Raw genomic sequence first — 14,271 nt, 5'->3', positions numbered from 1 at the left:
GAACCCAAGGCGGTGGCAAAAATGGCAAAGAAACGCATAATTTCATTACCAAAGCTTGGGGTTTGTTTTCAATGATGTCATATGGTCACTGCGCTAGCCGGAAGTCCAAAGAGTCCTTGCTCCGCGCAGGCGCTCTTAAACGAGCGCTCTTCAGCTGCCTCTCTTGGCAAAGGACATGTGACGTCACGGTTCTCTTAGGACATTGGGCCTGTCCTCGGACTGCTTCTGCCGTGAGTGTGTGTGCGTGTGTGTGGGTCAGCAGCTGTTGTTATGGACGTGTCTTTAGTGGTTCATTTGCCACGATTTTACGCCGCTCGATGCTTAATGTTTATCCTCAAAGCCCCGTTACTGGTTGGCAGGACAACGTGGTCATAGCCAGGATCAATGACCCCGTGGAGCTGGGGATTGAAATATTAAATTACCAGCCCTCGTAGCTGGCTTTTTGATAACATTTTGCAGTAATTTGTGGGAATCTGTGTTCGTATTTGATTGGGCCCAAAGGCTTTTCGCAGCCTCCCTTCCCCCCTCCTCCGCTCCCGGCCATCATATGTAATGTAAGGCAAACAGTTTGCAAATTTTCTTTGTCAATACTCGTAGCCATTTGCCGTTTTGCCATTTCCATTCCCATTTGCCGAGCCCCAACGGCCATTAGTGCATGGCGAAAGCCATGAGGAAAGCCAAACAAACAAATTCCGAGTTAAACAAGCAAGGATATCCCCCTCGAAGTCTGCAGATTCGATTGACATTGACGCAGAAGTAAAATAAATCAAAACACACACATTCAGTATTCAGTATTCCTGTAAAATGTCAGATATTCCTTCGCCAGCACGGAAGTTCTTCCTGTTTTTTGCGAAGTCAAAGGAAAGCTGATGGCAGAGCCAATGCCAGGACATACATAACCGAACGAATCGCTGCCTGCATAACAAATTTATCGCCGGAAGTGATTTTCACTGAAATCCAATCAATAAAAAATTATGCTACTGCTAAAAATAAAGGAGAGTAGGCGGAGGCAGTGGGGCAGTAGGAGGAGGACGACGAGTTCCAATTTCTGGCACAGCTTGATGGCGGCTGCCTGAAAGTAGGCAACGATAAAATGGCAACGCTTTTGCATGCCCATCTCACTGAGTGCGAATGTGTGCGTGAGTCTGCTTGTGCTTGTGTGTGTGTGTGTGTGTGTGTGAGCCAGGACTCTGGACTCCCTGTAGAAAAAGCAAGTGGCGAGATGGGGCCCAGAAGTGGCAATCTGCTGTAAAGCGCAGAAAAATTGATGCGAATTTTTATGCGTAGCCGCGGAGCAAAGGAACCGGAGGAAGTCCTTTTTTTCGACAGTACATTCTCGGCAATTCTCGTGGCAGATTCCGGCTTAATCTATGCTTCATATGGTTCACATTTCGCTTCACAGGCATTTTTTTGATGAAATCGGCAGGACAAGCACCGAATAACTGATTTTTCATGGCAGTAATTGTAGGATCCTTTAAGTTATTAAATTTTACTTGTTTTTATATAGTGAATTCAAATACTTAAGGTAAAGGAAATCACATTACTATAAATAAGGGTAAATTATTCAAAACTATTTTAGTTTAGTCGTAATATTCATATTAACTCCTCTAGCAATTTAACATTTCAGAATGCCCTTTTCCAATTCAAATACTACACGAATGTAGCATAACTGGAAACAATTAAACATAGCCAAGAATAAACTTTCGTAATTTAAAAACGCCGAAACTTTGTCTGAAGTCTAGGGGCTGCTTATCGAGAGAGCCGGAAAAGTACACAGACATATTCAAAACTTTTGCTGTAAGCATTTATTCATATTAAATTCCCAGGGGGAGTGGGAGTTTAAGTTATGCGCCACTCCAGGATAATGTATTTTCAGATAAATCAACAGAGAGCCCAGATGCAAAAGGCACAACAGTAACAGTAACAGTAACAGTAGGAATAACAATAACAAAGAAACAACGGGCGGAGAGCAAAAAGCGTTGAAGGAGAGAAAAGTGTAAATAAACAAGGGGAGCAGCTAAAATCTGGACAAGTACAAAGGCTATTGGCTAATTTATAGCCACAAGTCACCAAATCCCACGTCCATTATGCACTCCTTACACATAAACATACACACATAGCACGTGTAATTGGGCAAGTGCGCCACGGTGACGTCACAAGATGCGAGAGGTGCTGATAAGAAAGTGCATTCGAAAGTGCGCTAAGAGAGACTCGCTCAGCTGTTTAAGAGATGTGCGGAAAAGAGCGAAGCCACTGATAACAGAAACAGAAAGCTGGAAGAGAGAGAGGAATTGAGAAAGAGAGCGGGCGCAAAGAGCGCGCTGCTATAAAAGAAAGCCCCAGTGGCCGCAGCCCTCACTTCGTTAGTGGACGTGCCGGCGATCGCATCTGGGAAGAAGAGCTGCAAAGCTCCCCGAAAATCAAGAAACGGTCTTGAGTTCATCATCAGGAAATCCCCCGAAACAAAACCATATATTTTTGTAGTAAACATATAAAAACAAACAAAAAAAAAAATAAGCGAAAAACCATAACAAACCATAAAAAGCAAAGAAACTACAATATGCTTTATCTGCGCCCCTTCGCGAAGATATAGCGATATCGCAGTTAAACACCTTGTAAATGATTTCAAAGTGAGTGTAAACAGCAACTGTTCAACATTCGCCATGTGCCGGGTTTAAGCGTGAATAAATTACAATTACACGCGTCAAACTGCGCAGCAAAATATGCTAGTGAAAAGTGCCACAACAGCAAAAGGAGCCGCACTTGCCAGGACCTCCTCGGCTGCAGCATTAATTTGAGGGGAAAGCAGGAAAAGCGAGGACAACCAGGAAAACCCATCCAGCGAAAAGGTGAGCCAAAGTGCGTGGGTGTGAGTGCACGTGGGGTGCCCTCAAATTAACCAAAGACTGGAGTGCGAAACCAGTTTCTGGCCCGGAATATGTAAATTTTCAGACACCTTCGGTGTCGGGATGCTCGGAAAATTCATTTCACTTCATCATGAGTCAGAGCGGAAAAGAGCAGCAGTCGGCGGGGAAAGCACTCACTCACTCACTCGCCGAAAATGCCGATGGAAAGCCAGCCGGGCCACTATGGTGACATAAAGAACCGTGTAGCCCAGTGTGTAAATAAATAATGCCCGATATTGCCTGGCGCGGCAGTCTTAATATTTCGCGATGCCAGTGCATCATGTTAAGCATCCCGAGGTGCAATTACCAAATGTTCCTCCCCGGAACCCACCAAGTACATATACACCACATACAGACGTGTTCGATTATGACCCCGTTGACAGGCAAATGTTTTCCGACACATTTCCGTAAAAATCGCGCGGATGCCAGAGGGATTCCTTTGCAGATGAAAAGTGCTCGCTGGGAAAAAAGTAAACACATGCTCTTCACAAAGTTGCTGCGTTTTCACCTGAAAATGTCAATATAACTTTTTGAGCTCGCAAACTAAATTAACGCCAACAAGGGAGCAAGTTTGATTCATTTTTATTTTGTTTTTTATGGATAAAAATTTCTCTGATAATAACTATTTTTGAGTTTTATTCATAAGAGTAAGCAGTATTTTCGTTCTTTATTTTTATGCCAGTCAATAATGTAAGAAACATGCATAACTAATTTTATTGAGTCGTTCTTAAAAGTTTATGTCATTTTTATTTTGCTTGGTGTAAAAGTTACTAATTCTATTTTACATTTGCTAAAATATTTACTCAGCAATTAAAAATGCTGTTTGATTATCTCTCTTTGTATACAACAATTATCGAGCAGCGGTCATAATTCGCGTGACGCTGAATTTTCAATTTGATTTCCCCTTTCATTAGCTTTTCACTGCTGGAAGGAAAAACGGTTTTCCGATTAACGGCGCCCCGCGAAATTCGTAGAAATTTTGATTGCGTATTTTTGGCATTGTGCAAAAAGGGGCAGATGCCCATTGCTTCACTCCACGCTCGAATTCGTGTTTATTTCGTCTCAAGCAGATTCGATTTATTTTAGTTTATGGACCGGTTTAGCCATTTCATTGCCTATGGCTGGATGGTCGATGTTCTCACATTTAAATAGACGTTTACCGGGAATAGTGAAGTGACGAATTCGTATAAAAACCCTCATATCCTCGCGAACCATCAGAACGTTAGTCGATTTCCATAATTAAAAGTGTCAAGCAATTTGCTTAACGTCCGGGAAAAAGGTAGAAACATCACACGGGTAACACAGACCAACAGCCGTGATGTGGAAAAGGGAACAGTCAGTTGCCAGCAGGCTGGCGGGCGACATGTCCTGCAATTTGCTCCTGATTCAATTATTTCGCCCATTCACATCTGCCCCTTGCTACTCACCTGTCGCCGCTGCCACGTGCATAATTCGATTTTGCCGCACAAAGTAAGCAAATTGGGTGGGGGGCAGCAAGTGCATCAGACACCAGGGCGTATGCTCGATAATGTTCTCCACCAACCACATGGACTCCTGTAGCCGAAGACAATTTGTACTTCTACTGCTACTTAGCTGCTGTTTTATCTGCACCCCTGTCCGTTGTCGCTCTAATTTGCGATAAACTGACACAAGATTGCAGCTACTTTATTCAAATTATGTGATAAGCCAGCCGAGCAAACAAAATGGCAAATGAAAGCACGAAGCTCGCAGCAGAAATGTGACACAGCACCCAAGTATCCCAAAAATCCGAGAGCCCACACCCAGTCCGCTTTTTTCTTTTTTTTTTTGTTCATTATTTACTTTTTGTTGTGTGTGCTGCACACGCAAATCAGTGAGGCAAGCGTTTTGCCCGGGGCGTGGCGCCCTCCCACTGAAGTTTCGCCCCGTTTTTCCCCGGTTTTCCAGCCCGCGGTTAGATGCGCGATACGCAAGAAAGATACGCAGCCCAACTCATAACACTAGGCAACAAAGTTCGGCGTAACAATGGCTTGGCAGACAATGAGGAATTACTTTTGCAATTTGTTCTAAAGCCAAGTTCAGGCAAACAAATTATAGGGGAGGCAAGAGATGGCCTTGAATTTCCATTGCAAATATATACGTATATATAGTTAAATATATTCTCTCGTCTTTCACAAAAAGTCAAGGTCGTCGAACATTTTGCTGCCATCTATTGTGGACATTTCTATTTAAAAATCACTGTCATTTCTCACAAAAAGCATTTAATAGCCTGTTTTTTTTATATTCATATTAAACACAAATCCTGCTGGCCAGTGTAACGAAAAAGAGCCATTCGTGGTGCTCTGTAAATTTCATTCATGTCAGTTTTTTGTTTGCCCAGCGCTGATTAGAGGAGCAACGCAAACGATTCGTTGGCTGATAATTTGCCAAATACTACAAATACAGATATGGCAATGACTACTAACGAGCATTTAATGGTAGCAACTTATCGCCACGCAAAGTGCGGCTAATCGAAGTTTGGCTACACTATTGAACATTACGCATACGCCCCGTTTGCCGTGCCTCGCTAATGAACTTCGCTCGAACTTGATTAAAACCCCATTTCCCACTTGCACCAGCTCTTTGGGGGCTTTAAGCCGAAATAATTTCCATTTCACACATTGAACAACGCAGAAATAATTTCAGCAACAAACTTTGTTGTCAAAGTTTGGCACTATTCACAGTATTTAACATGTGTTTCACGCCAAGGGATGTAGCTCTGTAGTTACAGTTGCGGATGAGATAATAGCACTAGTCACTGGAAAATATTTATTAATTTTATAGTTACAATTTTATTTAGAATTTATATACTTATGTAAGTTAAAAGAAGTTAATCAATTTTATATATTTCATCAAGTTTGTTACTATTTTTTGACCCCAACCTGTACCTTCTTGAATCTATCCCATGTGCTACCTATGTACATATATAATTTGGCATTGTTTGCGGCGCTGCAAAGGAGAAAAGTTTGCTTGCATCGTGCAGACGACTCCATTAGAATGAAAAATGCGCTCAGACGACCGAAACTTGCACATTGCTGGGATATTAAGATGAATTTATTGCGGGGCAAATTCTGAAACTCGCAGAGAAACTTCAAGGACGCAACCACCAACGGCACAGGACTTGGCCAAGAAAGTACTGTGTGGCACTATTTGTTGGCCAAGTTGGGGGCCTTGATTAAAAGCCAAAGCAAACCCGTTGAATTAGTTATTAAATTAATAATAATACAAACAAACAAACAGACGTAAAACACCAGTCTTCCAGTCTAATTTCGCTCACAAAAGCGATTGAGTACGAACAACAATATTTGCGGCACAAACACGGGTGGGTTTGTTTAGCCTTATCTGGATGTTTGCGCCAAAGATTTCCTCGCAACTTCCGCTGACTTTGCGTGCGCTAATTTCTTTGCAGGATGCACTAAGCCCGCGGCGGAGCCCACCCATCTCCCGTCTCTTTCCGGCACGCTCCCCTGTCGCCGTCCCTTTCTATTGGAGAACCAGCGCGGAAGAAGCAGCATAGAGGTATGTAAACACGTATAAATAGTCAAATAATTCGCTTCTTCGGGCTCATCAAAATGTAAACAGTCCCCCATCATTCTAGTATCTTGTATCTGTGCACAGGGAAAAAAGTTAGATTGAAGTTGTACGGCTTGTGGTATGCACATCTAATACTTTCTGAGTTGGATTTCCCAACTACTGGGGTTGGAGTTTATCAAGCCATTCTATGTTATGCAAAGGTAAACTCCCATGAGTTGTTTTTTCAGCGTATCTGTATCTAAATATGTAGCTGTATCTGTCTGGGACATGGCTGTTAACCCTTGTTTGGCCCTGTTTGCCGCCGGCCCCAAAAGGTTATGCCAAATACAAATTATTTGAGCGCGTGTTCAACAGAATGCTGAATAAATAAGAGTGCGGCCTGTTTGCGCTGCCATAAAATGCAAAAGACGCCCGTCGAGAGGCGTGTAAATAATTTAATTTCATTTTGTTGCCACTGCCATCAACTATCAGCATAATGATGAATGCGTGTTTTGTGGAGCTACTTTTACGGCGCATAAAACACTAATAGAAAGCCATTACAAAAAGGCGATAAAAGCTGCCCAAATTATGGTCGTAAAACAATTTATCAAAATATGTGACATTAACTACCCCGCGCACACAGTCATCACATCGCATCGCATCGCATCATGTCAATCATCGCAGGACATGCTCATTAGGCGTGGCCCGCCAATAATCCATTTTTAGTGCAATAATTATCCGACCCTTGGCATATTGGAAAACGGAAATAGAAATAGAAATACAAGTGGAAAAGGGATAGGCATGGGAATGGGAATAGAAATAGCAGCGGAAATGACACGACGGCCATTGTTGGAGCCCAAGAGCTCCGGATGTTAATGAGATGCAAATAAGGCTCATGTGCGAAAGCGATTTGACCGACTTGGCATTTGCCTTTCACCATTCACCATTTACCATTTGCCATCCACCATTTACCATTTGCATATGTCCCCGATGCGGATATGCGACAATGCGAATAAGGACTCGGACAGGACCTTTGGCATACGAGTGTTTGGGTATTTGCGCATTACGGCCACAAATACAGCGGCATTGGCGAACGCAAAGTGACGGCAATATGTGATAATGGCGTCTGACAGCCCCGTCAAGAATGTGCGCGTGTGTGAGTGTGCAAAGTGCGTGTGTGTGTGCGTGTGTGTGTGTGGGTGTCTGGTCCTTCGGAAGGAAAAGTGCTGTTGCTGCCGCGCAAATGGGCGGCTCACAAGGACGCTTCTAATCCAAAGTCCGTTGCGGCATGTGCCATTCAGGGGTAACGTGCTGTGAAGAATCGTCCTGGAAAGTGCGAGTGTGTGCGTGTGTGCGTGTGCAGAGATGGACACCAAAACGTGGTGATCCTACGAAGTTGAGAAAAATGAGTGTGCAATGCCTTCTTATGACTAAAAGTATGCTTTTTCCCTATAATATATTTTATTCCGATTATCATGGCAATTTTACGAATAAATAAAAGAAACCCTATTTGATAAAAATTTTTATCAATTTTACATATAAAACGAAACCTAACTGTGGCACACATCTGAGGCTTTAAGCTTGACTTTTTGTCTTTTAACTGAAATATTCCTTGATTGGCAATCCTGAAAATTCGTCATTATTTTTGCACGAGGGACGTTAACTTCTCTCCTTGATGGGACGACAGATATCGGTTCGCATTTGGCCTGTCGCAACTGCCAGTCAGAGTTGCCTCCGCCTTTGCATTTGCTCGTCGGCTGAGTGGCCTTTGTCTTTGTATTTGTTGCCGGCAACGCGTGGCAGCCCAATTAAGCGACAAATGCCTTCAATATTTTGTCATGTCTTTGATTTATTCGATTTTCGAGTGATCGAAATGCGTTACATGTGTCAGGCATTCCATCTCCATGCTGGCCAACTGTGTCGTCAGTGGCAACCCGAGCATAATCCCAGCCTACTTCTGAGAGTTCAGAGAGTATCTCATGCTGATGACTTTGGTGACGATGACGTACGACTGCAGTCAGTGCATTGTGCAATCGCCTGGAAGGCCTAATTGACACACATGAATGATGACTGAATACGCCTGGACGGGTATTTTTTCAGCTTGCCAAATTGTTGAGGTGAAGCACAATCAATTTTTCATCTATCTCTGGCTCTGGCTCTGACCAAAACAAATACTCACACACTCACTGGCCGCTGAATGTCAATAAACCGCACAGATACCACACACACACACACGCACACTCGCACACCAGGAGTATCTGTGAGTTAAACAATAACAGGGCAGAGACAAATCCGTTACTCGCAACGCCGTCGACGTCAACATTTCAATGGCCATTTTCGCAGCGGTCGAAAGGGGCTCTGACGTCAGAGGGCAATCGGGTGGTGAGTGCTACGCGCTGTGCGCTGCACTGAGAAAACAAACAGGTATGGAACACCACACAAGTGATTTATATGCTCATGGTTCAGTTATATCATCCTAGAGTCTTGTCATTCACTTCAGGTTCGCTCAGGGCTTTTCAAGCTCAAAGATACTATACTAAGTGCCGTTTGACTTAAAGATACATTGCACACTATTTCTAAATAATAATACTGTTTCCAACTCCTTATATCATTTGGTTTTTAATTTGTAAACATTTAATTGGATGATTTTATATTAGGATGTATATCGATACATATATATTAGATAGATACTAACAGATACATATCTCTGATAAATGTAGATATCTAACACACTTGCAAATGCCATTTGCACGCTGTAATTAATTTGTCCAATTAATATTATAATATATATAATATAATATAATATAATTTTAGTTCTTTTGGTTTTAATTGCATTTCTCTCACTGTATTCACTTGGTTACGAGATACCACACAGATTTATTTTCCCTATACATGTGCGCTTGTAATCTGGGGCAGCCAAAAAGCGTTTGCTATTTTAGGTTGTGTGTTGTAAGTGCGGACATTGCTGCAGGCCAAAGCGAATCCGACTCCGGATCCGAATCCGAATCCGCATCGATTTGGCCACTGGCCCAGGAAGTGCTGCTATTTCTCATCTGTCACGCTGACCAGAGGGGCGTGGCCCGGCTTAAATATCCCCCAAAAATAGCACAAAAAAAAGGAGAGGAAATCCAGCGAAATTCCGCTTAAAGAAGGTCCGAGCTCAGGCACTTGACTTTCCGCTCCTTGCAGCACTTTTCCTCTGCGCTGGAAAAGAATTTTCCACTTTAGTTCATCAAATATTTAACCGCAGGGGAAATGAGGAGCCGTGGCATCCGTGTAAACATCCACGAGTTCGGGAAGCGGCTAAAACCGCAACCAAAACAAACTCAAACAAGGCGAGCAAATCTGGAAATCTTTCTAATTGTGCCAATTCAATCAAATCGCCTTGCCCTCCATCGCGATCCGCTGCGATTTCCGTGTTCCGTTGGATTCGGCTTGATTATTTGAGCACTAGTGCTGATCGAATTTGAAATCAATCAACAAAAGATAGATATCTAATAGATAGATAGATAGCATAGAATCAACTGATTGGAAATACTTAATTTCTAATTGAAAGGAATATCTTTCAGCTTTCCTACTCGATGAAGAAGTGCATAGGAAACCATGGCCAAAACTGTCATCTCTGTGGGCCAGCTGGCTAATGGTTGCCACCTTGGTTGGAAACGGCTAGTTGGCCAACTAGTTTGCCAGGTGCTGCAAATGTGTAAGGTCGGCCATAAGATCACGGCGTATTTTTATATGTTCCGAAAGACGCGGCGTCCCTCCATTCGGGCATCGATTTGTTTGTTTGGCTGTCTATTTTTATAGATCGCCGGCATGCACGGCCAGCTAGCTCCTCCAGCACGCTTCTGTTTATCGAAGACAAAACAGTTTTTATTGTTCAAGAAATTAAACTCGCCGGCGGCACATGAACATGAACATGAAGACGAAGATGAACACACCTCCCAATACAACGTGCCCCGCGGGGCATGATGGGAAATGGGGCAGGCGAGGTGTGGCGTCATCAATTTCCATTGAAGGCTGTCCGGCCGTCGATCAAAGTGAAAAGTCAGAGGGCGAGCTCGCCGGAGGGAGAACTCTCGAGCAGCCCGGACGGAAATGTATTTTAGCACATTGGGGAACACTGGGCAGAAACTGGCCAAATGGACGAGGAACTCAATTAATTATGGGCTTGCTTCCTAGTTAACATAAAGTCAATGTAAACAGATAGGATAATCGCCAAGTACAAGAAATATTTATTTATTTAGATTATTATATAGGGAAACTTTGCTGTTTTCTAGTACTTAGTGCAGTACTTTTCCTAACTTCTAGCCCATCATTTTCTCCCACTGTACAGGATGACGAGGCGGAATGGCACGGGAATCGGGTGGCGAATGGGTTAAAGCGGGCGTGGCGCAGGTCGTTCGGTTATGGTGCCTACTTTTATGGTTTTGGGCCAGGCTTTGCTGGGAATTTTGGCCGGCTTCCTTTTGGCCCGTGGCTGCCACATCCTGCGCTGCTCCTAGCGGAATACTTTGCTGCCGGAGTTATTTTTGGCATAAAACATGTTCGAGCACTAATTACGCATTCACGGCACGTACTTGTCGGTCTTTTGGCGTAAATAAAATTAAAAGTTGCCCGAACACCCAGCTCGCTTTCGCTGGCAATAAAACAAAGTAACATCAACTGTTTAGCTGGCCAATTAACAGCAATTAAATCGCGCAGAAGTACAAAGAACGAAATGTCTGCATCACTCGGCTCTCCAGTTTGAAGTGAGATGGGTGAGATGGGTGAGCTGGGTGGGGGAAAAACGGAAAACCATTTTTCATGACCACGCTGCTGGAAAACTGAACGCAAACAAAGGGCAATGGGGCGAGGCGATACCCTGTAGATCAACGTCAGTTGGTGAGGGTAGCACCAGCTGAAATTTAAGTACTTTGCCAATATGCATTTGAATTCCATCCATATATCCTCTTCGAAATCCATTCAACTCGCCGAATCTATTACCAATTTCTGTAGCCATTATTTATTTTTCCTAGCCAACAATATTTCCGTGCGGATGGATGCTTCTAATGCCATTTTCCGCGGGCTATTGACATTTTTTATCGCTCGAGTGCTGGTCGCAAGCTTAGAGCCAAATCCACGCGCGAATCTCATTTATATTTAATTTTTTTTTTTTGTTCATTCGCAACCGCTCCGGCGTCATACTTTGTGCACTTGATCCTCGTAAAAACAGGACGTGACATTACAAGCCGCGCTGACAATGGGTTCGCTACTAGGACGTCGAGTGGAAACTGCATGGCATCGGATGCAGACAATAAATTTGATTCAATTGCTGTCACAAAAGCGAAGAGCGCTGTGTGTATTGAGTCCCAGTCGCAGTTCCGTGTCCTCCAGAAACAGTTGTCATCTTCCTTTGTTGCCAGCGCCTCCAGTCTCGCGGCTGATTGTGCCTGGCCAGCGTTTGATAAAGGAGCTGCAGCCATGGCCAAAGCAGGCGAACTATGGAACTATAGAGTCGCGCCGGCAAATACAGCCGTTCTCAACCGAAGCGAGGCGAAGCGAAACAACAATGACAGCGCGCTTTTCGCTTTCTCCGTCGCTTTCTCCGCCCTGTGATTACCCGACCCCCGCTTCCGGTCACCCCCACCCCCCACCCTTCTCAAGTTGACAAGCGGAAGTGTGGAAGAAAGGCAAAAAGGACGCGACCAGACGCCATGATTAAAGCGCGCTTCCTGCGCTCCGTGACCAGTGTCGTCTGGTCTGGGAGATTAGGAAAATGCGTTGAATTGAATCTGACATGGACGCAAACGTATTAGTTTTGAATACAAGTTTTATATGATTCCATTGCTCCCAAAGTTTATCCTTCTGATAATGATTCAGGACATGAGTTAAGTTCTTTCTTCTGAAAGAACTTAATGTACCATACTTGTTTTTATTTCAGTGTAAATAGTTTAACTTTAACTTAAAATACGGTCAGCCATTTGTCTATAAATTTCAAATACATTTAAGCTTTGAAATTAAATGTAATGTTTTATTCCGTTTTTTTGAGATACTTGCTCTAGAATGGAATGTTATTAATTTCGATTTCGATTAATTTCGAGCCGATTTGAGAATTTTAAACATTTTATTCATTTTCTATATTTTTTTATCAAAAAATAACTTAAAATTTATGTTAAATACCCGTTCGAAAGCCTACATACTTCTTACTAAGTTTCCGTTTGCTTGTTTGTCCCTCCATTTGTTTTTAACTTTCCTTGTAATTCTTGGTAGGGGGAATTTGTAATTTTAAAACCAATCAATCTAATTCAATAAAGTCAAAATATAAAAAAGAGTGAAATATGAATTCCTTGTATTTGCTATGCCGTTTTCTTTCAGTGCAGACATTCGCGACGGCCTCTGTCAAAGTCAGTGGAACACAATTGCATTTTACTCCGCAGCCGCGCCCTGCCATATATATCCATGCTTTTAATTGCTCCTGGGCTTCCCTTCGAGGTTCCCCTCCCACTGCCCGCGGTATTTCCGTGTTTTTATCCCCGTATTTTATTTAGTGCAGCACATGTCCGGTCCGCCGGCAGTTCGACTCCGCGGGCACGGTGGTGTGTGACATTTGCTGGCGGGGATCGGGGATACACGGAAAAAAAAAACACTCCTTCGCAGGAAGGACATAAATGAATGCTCCTCCAATGGTTGTATGAATAAAAGCTAGTATGTTGCAATTGTTTCCCTTTTCGTGTACTTTTTACACTGACCCTCGACCCGCGGCTGTGTCCACATGGCAGCTTACGACGAAGCCCTAGGGTTTGGCGAGCGGGCATGCCGCACGTCAGCCGCATGCCACATTGGGTGCCACATGCAACATGCATGTAAGCCCCGCAGCTCCGTTCGCACATTCCCCGAAAAGTATGCTAACACTTTTGTTTAGAGCGTAAATTTCCGGGATTAAGAGCGGATTTTCCGATTGGCAACAGCTCGATGATTCGAAATCTAAACTATTAAACTTAGTGACAAATAAAATGGCAAGAAGTGCTGTCATAACAGGGTAACAGGACTAAAAGAATGAATTAATAGACATGTGAGACTAAGATAAGAGGTGTTTATGCAACAAACTCAAATTTACTGAACTAAATACATAAAACGTATCTATTTGTATCTGCTTTTAGAAGAGCCAAATTGGTTTTCTTCGATATCTAGTTAGTTTTACCTCGGCTTGTTCAGGATGCAGGATGCAGGATCCAGGATCCAGGACCCCGATTGCTGGAGGCTGCTGTGCACTCAGCTAAAATAAAAACAGAGGCGAGTGAGTTGTGTGCACTGGTTATATTGACAATCATGCAGCGTGTTTTTTTCGCATTTCGCTGGCTGTTTGTATTATTGTCAGGCGAAAACAATTGGATAGTTACTGCGAGGCAGCCCGCCCACGCATCAGATAAACAATAATGTCAATTTCATAAAAGCAAACTCTGGTTGCCATTCAAATTCGGCGGGATAAACATTTTTCGCACTCTGAAGCCCTGAATGCCAAAGGGACGAGCAGTCGATTGAATATATTCGAATTCATGCATGGCCTGCCCGTGCTGATGGATTTATTTCTGCCGATCAAATCAGCCACGTTAATTAAAGCAGTGTTGTTCGTCTCGTCCTTTTTTTTGGGTTTTTTTTTGGTTTTTTGGGAGTCCTGTTTGCACACGGACGTGTATCGTATGCGTATGCATTTAAAAGTTAAATTAAGTCTGAAAATGTCGAGCTCTGGTCCAGCGAGGCGTCTAAATAAATTATGTATGGCTGACATCAATTGATTTGCAATTATTTATTCAATGCCCACTTGTATGCACGTGTGCGGCAGAAGAAGAGA

The 14,271-nt window shown here is 43.3% G+C and overlaps 1 protein-coding gene across 2 annotated transcripts in view; it reads left to right on the top strand.

The window, feature by feature from the left end:
• Positions 1–2,345: 2,345 nt before the first annotated feature.
• Positions 2,346–14,271, top strand: part of LOC6733441 (diacylglycerol kinase 1) — a 41,408-nt gene continuing 29,482 nt past the window's right edge. Inside the window, exons 1-2 of one of the 2 annotated variants that reach the window (XM_039291302.2) lie at positions 2,346–2,849; positions 6,334–6,443. The gene's annotated coding sequence lies outside the window, so the exon portion shown is untranslated. The remainder of the gene's footprint in view (positions 2,850–6,333; positions 6,444–14,271) is intronic. The other variant, XM_039291303.2, reaches the window with a different exon arrangement.

This window comes from Drosophila simulans, chromosome 2R (genome assembly GCF_016746395.2).
Source record: "Drosophila simulans strain w501 chromosome 2R, Prin_Dsim_3.1, whole genome shotgun sequence".
Taxonomy (NCBI): domain Eukaryota; kingdom Metazoa; phylum Arthropoda; class Insecta; order Diptera; family Drosophilidae; genus Drosophila; species Drosophila simulans.
Note: the sequence above shows the minus strand (reverse complement) of the source record. Positions and strands in the feature narration are given on the sequence as shown.